At 41.6% G+C, this 14,582-nt stretch overlaps 1 protein-coding gene across 1 annotated transcript in view; it reads right to left on the bottom strand.

Moving 5' to 3' along the window:
• Positions 1 to 13,578, bottom strand: part of LOC148538904 (uromodulin-like) — a 125,973-nt gene extending 112,395 nt beyond the window's left edge. Inside the window, exon 1 of the mRNA XM_088452090.1 lies at positions 13,534 to 13,578. The gene's annotated coding sequence lies outside the window, so the exon portion shown is untranslated. The remainder of the gene's footprint in view (positions 1 to 13,533) is intronic.
• Between the last annotated feature and the right edge of the window lie 1,004 nt (positions 13,579 to 14,582).

The raw sequence follows: 14,582 nt of genomic DNA, 5'->3' as shown, positions 1-14,582 counted from the left end.
GAGAACCGGCTTGGTATGTGTTTTGAAATCAGTTTTTTGGGATAGCACAAAACCGTACGCAGGTGGAACTCAGAGCTGCTAATGTCAGTATGACACAATCAATTTGCGTACATTTGTGGGGGTTTATTTTGCCCTCAATTTGTTGGTTAGGGCCTATTGTAACAATAATGTCATCATGTTTTAAGTTTCGCACCATTTTATTTGTGCCTCTTGAATTTGCCTCGTTATTTGAATTTTTAAACGTTCCTTAAAGAGCCCATTTTTTTTTTTTTTTTGGGCCAGTTTTTGCCTTTTGGTCCAGGATTAAATGTAACCCATTTGTACAATAATTTCACAATCCAATGTCAGATTGTTAGTTTCAATTTAATGTTAAAAAAAAAATAAACATAAATAAAATATTGGGGACATCTTTTTTGGCCAAAGATATGTTCCAAAATCAAACAAATTGGCCCAACATAACTGTTGACATAAACATACAACCAAAAAATAAAACATTTCACAAGAATGGAGAGGGAAGTTTTGACCAGAAAGGAATATGAGCCAAGCACAGAAGGATTATGGGAAAAGTCACCATTGCTGTCACCGTTTTTTTACCCATTTGGATGGGGGAGGGAGGGCGCCAGACCGGGTCCGGGATGTCATCGGGCTGGCCTGTCCAGAGGCAGATGTTGTGGCCTCTGGACTAGGCACAGGGCTAGGCACATTTGGAGGATTGGCTGATGTTGTGCCAGAGGTGGAGGATCCTGATGTTCCGGCAGGAAGGGAGGTCGGCTCCACCATGTGCTGGCGAACGAGCTGCTCCAGGGCATTGGCGATGTGGATGTTGGCCCTGGTATTTTCCGCCAGGGCCTGACCAATGGTCACGTTGGCCGCAGCATTTTGCTCCAGGGCCTCAGCCACCCGTACCAGACTGGCGTCCATCCTCTGCAGAATCTCCGTATGGAAATCCGATTTAAAATTGAGTTCTGTGAGGAGGGACACTGCCTGCGAGGGGGATTGTCCAGGACAGGCTTCTGCAGGGTCCTCAGCCGGATGTACTGGTTCCTCCCCTGCAGAGCCTGCAGAAATTCTGCGGCCAAGGGTCCCCTCTGGAACAGACTCATCCGCCTGTGTCTCTTTTAGGAAAAAAGAGAAAAGACTCACATTAGAATCTACATATTGGCACAATAACATTTCTGAGTTGATGACAGCCAAAGATTTACCTGGGACAACATGAGGAGCCGCAAAGTCTGGCATGTCCGTATCCATGTTGGACACGCCAAACACCTCCACAGGCTGCACACACCCCTGTGCCAGCTCTTCTAAATCCATCAACTCCAATGACACAGGGGTGGGACCCCCACCTGTCCCCCTTGCATGCCTAGCCCTGTCCGCGAGTTTTTGCTTTAGGCAATATTTGAAGTCGCCCCATCTGTGGGAAAAAATGGAAGCCATTATCCTTTGGTTTAAAATGGTGTTTGTTTTTACGGGGGGCAAGTGTTTACTTACCGCCGTTTGACATCCCGGGCTAGACGGACATAATCACCCACCCTATTGACAGCAACGGCTACCTCTTCCCACATTCTCCACTTCTGGCTTAGACTCAAGTTCCTGTCTGCCTGTGGCAGGATGTCCACACACTTCTGGATCAAAACCTCCATCTCCTTTCTTGTGAAATGTGGCTGCCTTTTTTTTTGGCAGCTTTGGCCGGAATACTGGGCCCAGCAGCCTCTTCCATGTCATCCTCCTCACCTATTTGTGTAAATATTCAGATTTCACAAAATCACAACTTGCCCAATCTTATGTTTCAAATTAATCATTGATACAAAATGCATGAAAGATTTACCGCCTGACTCTTGGGCATTGTTTCCCTGGTCTGTCGCCATGTCTGAGGTCCAAACAAGAAATACACCAGAAGTTTAATGTGTTTTCGTGATGTATTTATACATGCGTCCTTATTTGGCGGCCGCATCATTGATTGTGCGTTCCTATGATCCCTCCTTAATTTGTGTGGGAAACGAAACACTATTTATGGCTTGGTGTGTCTCGAGTCGAGGTGGCGTTTTTGGATTGTTGGAGGTTACCTTGGCTGGAGTTTATTGATTGCGTATAAAGGAGTTGGCGGTTGGAGATTATTTTATTTGGTAGATTTGTTTTTTTTTTCCGTTCTCTTTGTTGGTTTATATTTTTTACACCTCGTTTCTTGATTTGGAAAGTTTTGTGAAGTCTAACTTTTGATCAATTGTTGTTTCATTGTGTTTCTTCTTTTTTTTTAAATTTTGGTTCATTAATTTCATCTATTTTAGCTTTTGATTAATTTCGGACCAAAAGACCTTTTGATTTGGACTCTTATATATTTGCTCTTGGTAAGTCCATTTTTTAACTTGTATTTGCGAACTAATTAGCGCATTTTTACTACTTACTATTGTGACTTGTATTAGCGATTTAATTAGCGCATTTTTACTACTTACTATTGTGACTTGTATTAGTGATTTAATTAGCGCATTTTTACTACTTACTATTGTGACTTGTATTTGCGAATTAATTAGCGCATTTTTACTACTTACTATTGTGACTTGTATTAGCGAATTAATTAGCGCATTTTTACTACTTACTATTGTGACTTGTATTTGCGAATTAATTAGCGCATTTTTACTACTTACTATTGTGACTTGTATTAGCGATTTAATTAGCGCATTTTTACTACTTACTATTGTGACTTGTATTAGCGAATTAATAAGCGCATTTTTACTACTTACTATTGTGACTTGTATTTGCGAATTAATTAGCGCATTTTTACTACTTACTATTGTGACTTGTATTTGCGAATTAATTAGCGCATTTTTACTACTTACTATTGTGACTTGTATTAGCGATTTAATTAGCGCATTTTTACTACTTACTATTGTGACTTGTATTAGCAATTTAATTAGCGCATTTTTACTACTTACTATTGTGACTTGTATTAGCGATTTAATTAGCGCATTTTTACGAATTACTATTGTGACTTGTATTTGCGAATTAATTATCACATTTTTACTACTTACTATTGTGACTTGTATAAGCGAATTAATTAGCGCATTTTTACTACTTACTATTGTGACTTGTATTTGCGAATTAATTAGCGCATTTTTACGAATTACTATTGTGACTTGTATTAGCGATTTATTTAGCGCATTTTTACTACTTACTATTGTGACTTGTATTAGCGATTTAATTAGCGCATTTTTACTACTTACTATTGTGACTTGCATTTGCGAATTAATTATCACATTTTTACTACTTACTATTATGACTTGTATTAGCGAATTAATTAGCGCATTTTTACTACTTACTATTGTGACTTGTATTTGCGAATTAATTAGCGCATTTTTACTACTTACTATTGTGACTTGTATTAGCGAATTAATTAGCGCATTTTTACGAATTACTATTGTGACTTGTATTAGCGATTTATTTAGCGCATTTTTACTACTTACTATTGTGACTTGTATTAGCGATTTAATTAGCGCATTTTTACTACTTACTATTGTGACTTGCATTTGCGAATTAATTATCACATTTTTACTACTTACTATTATGACTTGTATTAGCGAATTAATTAGCGCATTTTTACTACTTACTATTGTGACTTGTATTTGCGAATTAATTAGCGCATTTTTACTACTTACTATTGTGACTTGTATTAGCGAATTAATTAGCGCATTTTTACTACTTATTATTGTGACTTGTATTTGCGAATTAATTAGCGCATTTTTACTACTTACTATTGTGACTTGTATTAGCGAATTAATTAGCGCATTTTTACTACTTACTATTGTGACTTGTATTAGCGAATTAATTAGCGCATTTTTACTACTTACTATTGTGACTTGAATTTGCGAATTAATTAGCGCATTTTTACTACTTACTATTGTGACTTGTATGAGCGAATTAATTAGCGCATTTTTACTACTTACTATTGTGACTTGTATTTGCGAACTAATTAGCGCATTTTTACTACTTACGATTGTGACTTGAATTTGCGAATTAATTAGCGCATTTTTACTACTTACTATTGTGACTTGTATTAGCGAATTAATTAGCGCATTTTTACTACTTACTATTGTGACTTGTATTTGTGAATTCATTAGCGCATTTTTACTACTTACTATTGTGACTTGTATTAGCGAATTAATTAGCGCATTTTTACTACTTACTATTGTGACTTGTATTTGCGAATTAATTAGTGCATTTTTACTACTTACTATTGTGACTTGTATTTGCAAACTAATTTGTGCATTTTAAAATGCTTATTAATTATTTTAACTTTTTGGAGGTTGCCCTTTCGCTTTTTGTGCAAACATTTCAACCCATTTTGATGTACTGTTTGCAATGTCGTTTTGCTGTTTTGCCAAATGTGTGTTTCGCATATTTTATGTTTGGTCTAGCACAAAATTTAGAAACAAAAATGCACAGGGTGAAATTTATCAAATAAATTTTGTGAATAATTTCAGTTTGGATGTATCATGACAATACCCCGGCATGTAAGCAGCAATGGATGGTATCATCAAGCTAAGTTGTTTTAATTTACTTTTGGGGTGGGTCAAAAGCCTTACATTGAAATCTTTGAAATTCAGGTAGATCTGGGGCGGATTGTTCTGGCCATGCTCCCGGAAGCCGACCAACCTCAATCTCGTCCCAGGCGTAGGCATCGTTGGCATGCAAGGCCCCAGATATTTCAAACACGCGTCACCCTTTTTGGAATGCCCGATGATGAGGTTTTAAGACGCTACCGTCTACCTCCCAAAATCATCATAGACACTCTCTCATTAATAGAAAGTGATTTTGAGCGGCAAATTGACAGTCCAACAGCAATACCACCACTTACGCAATTTATGGCGGTGTTACATTTCTGTGCCTCAGGATCGTTTCAAACAACGGTGGGAATAGTGGCGGGCATCTCACAATCCTCCTTTTCCCGGATCCTGAGGGCAGTGATGGAGGCACTTTTCAAGCACCTCCATCATTTTATTCAAATGCCTTTGGATATGGGTGCCCTTAGTGTGGCCAAGGCCAATTTTTACCAAATAGCTGGCTTCCCACACATCATAGGGGTTGTGGATGGTACTCACATACCACTTCAGCCTCCAGCACGGCTGGAGGCCATATTTCGCAACCGTAAACACTATCACTCCCTGAATGTAATGGTGGTATGTGATGCCTCCCTCCAGATCCTGTCCCTGAATGCAAAATTACCCGGAAGTGCACATGACTCCTTCGTCATCCGGCAATCAGGGATATGGCACAAATTAAACAACCTACAAGCTGGTGATGCGTGGCTTCTGGGTAAGTGGAGACCTTTAGTACATAACAATGTTAAGCTTGATACACAGTGTTCCTGATGTTGTCTATTCTTTTTCACAGGAGACAGTGGATATCCTTGCATGTCCTGGCTGCTCACTCCTTATTTGGCTCCCACACCAGGCCCACAAAGTGCGTATAATTCCGCACTTACAGCCACCAGGCAAGTGGTGGAGCGCTGTATCGGCCTATTAAAAGGCCGATTCCGATGCCTCCACCGCTCTGGTGGCGAGCTCATGTATTTGCCGGATATGGTGTCGAAAATTGTGGTCCTGTGTGGGATATTTCACAACATCGCCATAAGGAGTGGTGTCCCAATGCAGCCAGAGGATGCCTTACCTGAGGATGGCCCCCCCGAGGTTGGTCAGAGTTCAGTATGTGGGGGGGCCATACGCAATGATGTGGTGGCCAGATTTTTTAGGTAAGTTTTAAAAAAACAACAGTGTTTATACCTAATGTGTTTGGGTTTGTTTGTGAACATCTAATTTTTTGTTGTTTTTTGCACCATCTTCTGTTTGTTCACATAATCTTTGGCACTCCAACGCTCACTACTTCCTGCTACCCTTACCAAACCTGGATCTGGACATTTTGGGAATATATTCTGGAACCCATATCGCAACGCCATGTTTGTGGAATCATGTTGGTATGGTCCTTCGTCAACCAGTTCTTGATTTGTTGTTTTTGGTTTGTTTTTGTTTGGTATGTGTTGTATTTGAAATTATCACTGTGTGTTTTTTTTGAGAGTGACCACTTTGATTTATCAGTTATGTTGTGAATAAATGTTTGTAGAGTGAAATGTTCTTCCTTTTTTTGGATGTTACCAGCAAGTGTAACTAGGTTCACACACATTACATTTGACTAAGGGGTAATCCAGTACTGACGCCAGTTGAGCTAAAATGAAATATGTTTTCAGGTTCCAAACCCACACCAAAAGGAAGCCTGTACAATCATTTGGCTTTGTAAGATTGGCCTAAGCAGCTTGCACACCAACTAGGAACCTGTAAAATGTAGAAATATCTAATTGACACTACACCCAAACAGGGAAATGACATTGTGACTGTTATGTGTTTCTTGTGGCTGTTTTACATACAAATACAAAACACAATCTTACTTTAAAAAAATGGAAATCCTTGCAGGAACAGTCTACTTATGTCAGGGTAAACAATCTTTGGTTTTGAAAAAACGAATGAGCCAGAACGTATGTTCGAAAAAACAATTTATTTTGATTAATAAAGACCAAAAATAAAACTACTGACGAAGGATGCCAGACAGACGGTCAAGGGCCACGAGCACCCCAATTATATGTTGGCGCATCTGGGCCACACAGTCTTGGACTTCTTGACAACGCCTCTGTTCCTCTGTGGGTGAGAAAAGTGTGTGAATTAATACAACAATAGGGAAACCACATTAAAATTTCAAAAACACAACGAAATCACTCAAAAAAAAACCCCAAAAAAGAATAAAAAAACAAAAAAAAAACCAATGAAATGGGGGCTGCAAAAAATACAAGGCCTATGTACAAATTCCCACAGGTGGGATATGTGTATGTTGAAATCAGCAGGAACAGGAAAAGGCAATCTGCTAAATCACCAAAAGTCTACCCAAAAACCACGAATAAAGGAACGACACATGATTACATACAAACAGTTTGTGGATAAAAAAAAGGCTACAGAAAAACATACCGGTAGACAAAACGGCAGCTCCGGAAGTCCCACCATCGTCCTCCTCGGAGGAGCCTCCATTCCCCAAAGATCGAGGCGGGGTTATTACGGACTCCGGGGAGGGGGTAATTGGAAGAGGGGTGGTTGGAGGAGAGGGGGAAGTGGGACGGAGAGGAAGGAGGCCCAACATTTCCGGGAGAGAGTGTTGGAAGGCTGGGGAGGAGTGGGGAATAGGGGAATTATTGGGGGTGGAGTGTTGGCTGGGGGTTGGGGAGAGTGGGCGTGACTGCTGTCTGGCCAGACGGTGACGGCGTAGTCTTGGCTGTCCCCCTAAAAGATGTAAAACAAATTGTGGTTAGTTTCACCACAAATCCTGGCCCAAAAAAAATTAAAAATCACCCCCCACCAACAAAAAACATGCAAATATGAGGAGAATGAATAAATATGAAATAGAGGGAAAACATGGCCATGCAAATATGAGCAGAATGAATAATTATGAAATAGAGGGAAAACATGGCCATGCAGATATGAGTAGAATCAATAATTATGAAATAGAGGGAAAACATGGCCATGCAGATATGAGTAGAATGAATAATTATGAAATAGAGGGAAAACATGGCCATGCAGATATGAGTAGAATTAATAAATATGAAATAGAGGGAAAACATGGCCATGCAAATATGAGTAGAATGAATAATTATGAAATAGAGGGAAAACATGGCCATGCAGATATGAGTAGAATGAATAATTAGGAAATAGAGGGAAAACATGGCCATGCAGATATGAGTAGAATGAATAATTATGAAATAGAGGGAAAACATGGCCATGCAGATATGAGTAGAATGAAGAAATAGGACAGACATGAAAACATGCACATGCAGTTTGGGCCACAAAGACAAACATGAAAACCACAATACATAAAACTTACTTTCTGAGATCTGCATGCGAAAGCATGCCAGCAAGCGGGGCGTTCGCCGTTGCAGGTCCGACCACCTGCGCTCCAGCTGGCCGATGTTGCGCCGAAGGAGGTGGGCCCGTGCCTCCGCATATGCGGAATGCTTCTGCCGGTTGGTGATGGGTGTAGGCTGGCTGGTGATACGCCTATCCATCACCTCCGTTAGCACCAGCAGCTCACGCCTGGTGAATGCGGAGGCTCTCATGATGGCAATGGTGTTTTTCTTAAAAATCATTTTTGATAAAGTGGCCAAAAAAATTCTGATTGGCTAAAGTATTTGGGAAATTAACAGGAGCAATTCTATTGGTTAGTGTATGAGTCATGTGTTCGACAGGGCCAGAAATCTCTGGACGGTTATGATAGGCTTGATGCAGTGACATGCGTAAGCAAATTTAAATAAAGAAATGAACCCCGGGAAATATGCGGGGATCCAAAGCAATAGAACAATTGTTTAATTGTGGGGAACATGTTTTTTGAGCAATATAAGCGAATGTTTAAGCCGTACGTATTCTGCGGGAAAACACAAACACGGACAAGAGTAAAGTTTCTTGCATTGTGTTGAAAAAAAAAAACAATTAAGCTAATTGATACATTGATTGGCATGATACGATTGATGGAGGTAGGCAGAATAAAGGAGCAGGTAATCGACATCTGACAAGGCCACCTCTGGTTTATACTTGTGCGTGCATTCCCTTCAAGCCATTTCGGGGATGTACGCTCGCTATTTCGCACGCTCGTTAGTTAGAGGAGGGGTCGTCTGAGTTTGGGGAGGATTTTTAGATGCGTTCGAAAATACGAGCGAGCCCTTGAATTTAAATATTTTTGTACGTACGCCTAACGTACGTTCGCCCGCTTGCGAGTGGGTCTGAATCAGGGCCTTTATGCAAGCATTCTATATCTGGTAGTCAGTCATCTCTTTCTTTCTGTTGGCGGAGGTTTCATATTTGATGCCAGGAAATCTGTATCCAGAACGCATGCGTATGTATCGACTGTACCTTGTGATTGTATAATACTGTTTCTGCTTATTGTATTTAGATTAAGGCATGTAACTATATGCTTTTTGGTGAATAATATATTTTTGAGCTTTGGAACCACAATCAAAGTCTGGAAAGCAATTATTTCTTGTGCGACTTATAACGCTAAATAGCGACATTCTGGGTATAGAGATAATTAGGTATTCATAGTTGGGGGCTCGTAGAGTGAGGTCATGCTACCAATTCACATGGTAACACACGGTTATCGATCTCTCACCAAAGGGTGGATGCGCCAGGAAAGAATGCACTGCCTTCGAAAACCTGCTACCACTTGATGCTGAGAGACCACTACCCATTATTGTGTGAGTTCAAGGAGCACTGATTAGAATCCAGGGACAAGGAAGGAAAAAGTTTGTTTTCCTTCGTTGATAAAGTTTTGTGTTAAACGGGGAAGTCGCACAATAGCGTACGCATATTTCATGTATTGCTGCCACATGTTCAAACGATCATTATATGTATAGCGTGATTTCTTGTTAAACCTCTGAATTATACTGCTATAGTAAGGGAAAGGGTTTTATTTTCTGTGCAGATAAGGTATGTGTAATTGCAACGTGTGCTTGTAAGTGGAGGCTACTGTCGGGTTAATCCTTGGTGGAGGTTACTGTTTGTTAAACCTCAGCAGAAACTCAGTAGGTGTCTGATGGGGCCATATAAACTACTGGGCCAGTGTACAAAGCATGTACATTGTGGTTATCAAGAAACTAAGGGGTTTCTTGGTCCAGCACCCATTAATCGCAAAGTCCATTGATCAGTTAGGTTCTTTGGGCAATGCGATCAAACTGCATGGTTATATATACCATGATTCTGAAGTTGGTTGTTGTGGGAGTGAAACTGCTGGCATGGTTAGGAGTTATTGGAACTTCTAGATGCTACCAGTGGGAGTAAACTAAAAGTAGGAACCGAGTGGTGAAGCTTGGAGTTAAATTCATCACAAGTAAAATAATTTGCTTATGCACATGGACCCTATCGCTTAGCAGGAAAGTGGTATATAGCGGGAAGGAGCGAGCGGTGGAAGCTTGGTTTAATATTGCCGTAGGTAGAATAATTTACAATAGGTGGTTATTCTGCTCCTCATTATGTAAGCCGACTGTAACGCCAGACTGTGCATAATGGGAGGGTGTGTGTGAACTTAGCTCACTGAAAATTGTTCACCAATCAAAATTCTCTAGAAATTGCTAAGCGTTTTCTCAGATGGGTGCGAAGCAATCTCTGGAAATGGTCGATGGTGTGCTGCTGATGGAAGGGTCAGTTGGTTTCGGCCAGGTATGTTATGTTTAAAAAGTATGGTGCATATGCTATGACGTACTGTGACATATGGGTCAAAATGACCAAGAAATGTAGAACACCTTTTCCTAAAATTGGTAGCTTTGATTCAGAGGTTCTAAATAATGTCAGAGACAGTATATGTTTAGTGAAGTCTCTGAAGAAAAGGGTAAAGTTTAATGATTGCTTGAAGTTGTGGCAGCACAAGGGGAACATGTGGCTTTGTGGTGTGCACACGATGCAAATTAGCATTGCACGCATGATGCAAGGGAGCGCACACGCAGCGCTAAATGGTATTGTATGTGCACTGCAAAGTAGTGCCCATACACAGCTAGGTAGCGTTGCAGAAGGTAAGGTTATACCGCACACGACCACCACCACCCTATGCGAATGGGGGTGAAGGTACAGTCGATCAAAAAAATCATAAAAATTTAACAAGTAACCTGTACCCTCTCCTATGTAACTATAAGGAACATGTTTATGATGCAGATGATGAACCTATTGTAATGTCAGCTCTCTCCCATGTTGCCCAAATGTTAGATGTACTATAACAGCAATCACAGGTAGCTGCCCCGATAGTACCAAAAATGGATGTAGCCCCACCAGTGCAGGAAGTATTAACACCCACTTTAACAGTAGCGGAGGTTGCTAATACTAAACTTAGCAGTAATAGGCTGAACCCTCAAACAGGTAGCAAGGCCAAAGGTAGCAGTGTGGCAGGCATCCATTCCATCCAGACAATAACTGTTCCCAATGGGAGTCCAGACACGCATGGTGTAGTGGCCACAAGGAATGTAGCAATGCATTGTCCATGGCCAAGAGCAGAGCTACATTCCATAATGACAGATTTCCCTGACCCTAGAAAAGAATTAGCAAAGTGCCAGAGATTTGTAAAGGATTTTGGTAATGCTCATGAGCCAACCAACAAAGATTGGTGAGTGGTATTACGCTCATGTCTTCCACACAATACCGATGTGAAAAAGTTTATCGCGGCCTGTGTATTGGATGGAGATGGTTCCATAACTGATGAAGGTAATCAAGACAACATAGCCCGTATTGTCACCCAGTTGACCATATATTTCCCAGTAGTAGTTGACTGGAGTAAGATTTTTACGATTAAACAGAAAGAGAGTGACTCTGCAACATATTATTTCACCAGAGCATTGCAGACTATTACGCAATACACAGGTATAGAGGATATAAAGGACAACACACATCACAGGGAAATGACAATCACAGTGCTTATGGATGGTCTTAAAGACACTCTAAAGGCCAGGGTTCAGACCTCACTTCCTGGGTGGAGGGGAGTTACAATAGACACACTCAGGGAAACTGCAATTGAACATGATAAAAACATCTTTAGGAAGAGAAAAATGCAGAGCGAGAAACTAATGGATGTTAGTATTCAAGCTCTGGAAGGAATGCAAATAACACCGCAGCAGTCTTATCACACACAGCCACAATACACTCATCCCATACAACCTCCAAACCCTTATCCCCAGACACAACCACAATCTTTTCACACTCCCCAACCCACACAAAAACCTTTCAATACACGTCAACTACGATGGTGTTATAGATGTAACAAGGAGGGGCAAATAAGTAGGTTCTGTTAAGCTAGACTGTGGGAAACCCCAAACCAGGGAACACCGAGATATCCACAGAAGGGACTCCCACCACAATCAGGACAATTCCAGCCATCACCTGCTCACGTCATAGTAGTGAATGCTTTGCTGAAAGAAGATAGTCAGCTCTAGGGGTCAGGTCACACCTGTAGTCTACAGCCAGTCAGGTTAACTGGGGGTACTAGGGAAGAACCTGTAATGGCGGTTGATGTAGCTGGTACAAAACATTCTTTTCTTGTAGACACAGGAGCGACCAGATCAGTGATAAAATCTCCATCTAATTTACAGGTGACCAGCAAAACAGTACCAGCAATGGGTGTAACGGGTAAAGTGCACCATTATCCTTTAACCAAATAAGCAGAGGTTACTACCGGTCCATTGCATACCAGGCATTCCTTTCTCCTGGCAGCAGCGGCCCCTACTAACCTACTGGGAAGGGATTTGTTATGTAAAATAAGATGTGTCATTTATTGTACCTGATGGTATATTTTTAGATATCCCAGAGAGAATTGCGCACAAGGTAAGGGATATACTGGACACTCCCCAAAGGTTAATGTTTCACTCTACCATTTCAGATAAAAAACCATCTCAAGTAGAGCAAATGTTATCTCAGATACCAGGGTCCCTCTGGAGCAAAGATGGACAGGAAATTGGATTGATGGCAAATGTATCTCCCGTAATGGTAAATTTAAAAAATGGTAGGCAAGCTCCAAAACTTCCACCACTACCCATTAAAACAGGAGGTAGAGATAGGGGTTTATCTCATATTTGAGCGGTTACTGCAACATGGAATTTTAGTCCATACAGCGAGTGTAGCTAACTGTCCCATCTTTCCTGTGAAGAAGAGTGGTGGGAGGGGTTATAGGCTGGTACAGGACCTTAGAGGGGTTAATAAGGTAGAAGAGAGCCAATTCCCCATAGTGCCGAATCCAGCTGTCATTCTCATGCAGATCCCACCAAATAAACCCATTTTACTGTCACTGACCTCTGTTCTGCCTTCTTCTTTGTACCTCTTCATCCTGAATGTCAGTACCTATTTGCATTTACATACAGGGGGGTACAATACACATGGACATGATTACCCCAGGCCATCATAGACAGCCCCAGTATCTTCTCTCAGGCCTTACATGACTGTTTGCAATCTTTTCAACCTGCCAATGGATCTGTTCTAATACAATATGTAGACAATTTATTGTTATGTCATGTTTAAATGATACTAAACTACTGTTGCTGCATCTCTCACAGACAGGACACAAGGTTGCTAAGGACAAATTACAGCCATGCCAGTCCAGGGTTAATTACTTGGGACACTGTCTAACCCAGGAAATACGACATCTGACAAATGACAGAATCCAAACCATACAGAATATGCCACTGCCGCAGAATCAACAGCAAATTCGTACCTTCTTGGTAATGAGTGGATACTGCAGAATGTGTATCCCAGGTTTTTCTATTTTGGCTTTACAATTACAGGACTTAGGGTCTCATTCAGACCCGGTCGCAAGCGCTGAGCGCTCACAACTGGGTCAATGTTAAGTCCCTGCGCACGCGCAGCGGCTGCACTGCACGTGTGCAAGCTCCGGAGTGAGAGAGAAATTCTTTCGCTCCGGAGCTCACTACAAAAGGGGTGTCATGACCCTGTCTAGTTGTCACCTTTTTGCCTTGAGACTTACCCCTGTCAGCTTCCCCATGGATCTGTGTGTGTAATTTGCCTGGAGGATTTGCTCTGATTATTGCACCTGGTCTCTCCTCTGTCTGTGAGCACTGCTATCCCTGATTGGAATCACAGGTGTGGTTCTGATTCTCAGAGCTGCAGAGATGTATACTCCCTCTGCATGCTGTGCCTTCCACCACTCAGAATGCTACTACCAGACCACCTGTCCGTATCCACCAATTGATGCCAGACCCATGGTATATATATCATCTCCTGATAGCATTCTGGGCCTGAACATCTCGTCTTCCCCTAGTGTATGGTTCATACATTCAAGTCTGTCCCTGAAACCTGCTACAGCAATCCCTGGCGCTATCCAGAAAACCTGTTTCAGCTGTACCTGGCAATCCAGTAAATCTGCTGGCAGCAACCCCCGGTGCTTCCAGAAAACCTGTTACAGCCAAACCTGGCAATCCAGTAAGCCTGCTGACAGCAACCTCTGGTGCATCCCGAAAACCTGCTACAGTAATACCTGGCATCCAGACGTCCTGTTACAGCAATACCTGGCCTGTGCTCTGCTGTTAGTCCTACTCCTGGTTGGTCCCTGGCACTCTGTAAACCTGCATCGTGTTACCCTGCCTTGCTTCCTGCTGTGGATCAACTCCAGCCCCTGTTCCCTACCTATTCCCTCCCTGAACCTAAAATTCCCAAACCTACCCATTCCTTCCTGAAACCTGTTATTTCCAATTATCCTGTCCAGCCTGCAAATTCCCAAACCTACCCATTCCTTCCTGAAACCTGTTATTTCCAATTATCCTGTCCAGCCTGCAAATTCCCAAACCTACCCATTCCTTCCTGAAACCTGTTATTTCCAATTATCCTGTCCAGCCTGCAAATTCCCAAACCTATCCATTCCTTCCTGAAACCTGTTATTTCCAATTATCCTGTCCAGCCTGCACCTGAGTTCTAGCCTTTGTCATAGTAATTCCAGATTACCATGTTTAGCCCTCGTCTCAGCATTACCTGGCTTCCCTTCAGCCATTGTCACATTCCAGTCCTGAGTCAAGTTCC

Source organism: Taudactylus pleione, unplaced genomic scaffold, assembly GCF_031769625.1.
Source record: "Taudactylus pleione unplaced genomic scaffold, aTauple2 ptg000032l, whole genome shotgun sequence".
NCBI classification, from domain to species: Eukaryota; Metazoa; Chordata; class Amphibia; order Anura; family Myobatrachidae; genus Taudactylus; species Taudactylus pleione.
Note: the sequence above shows the minus strand (reverse complement) of the source record. Positions and strands in the feature narration are given on the sequence as shown.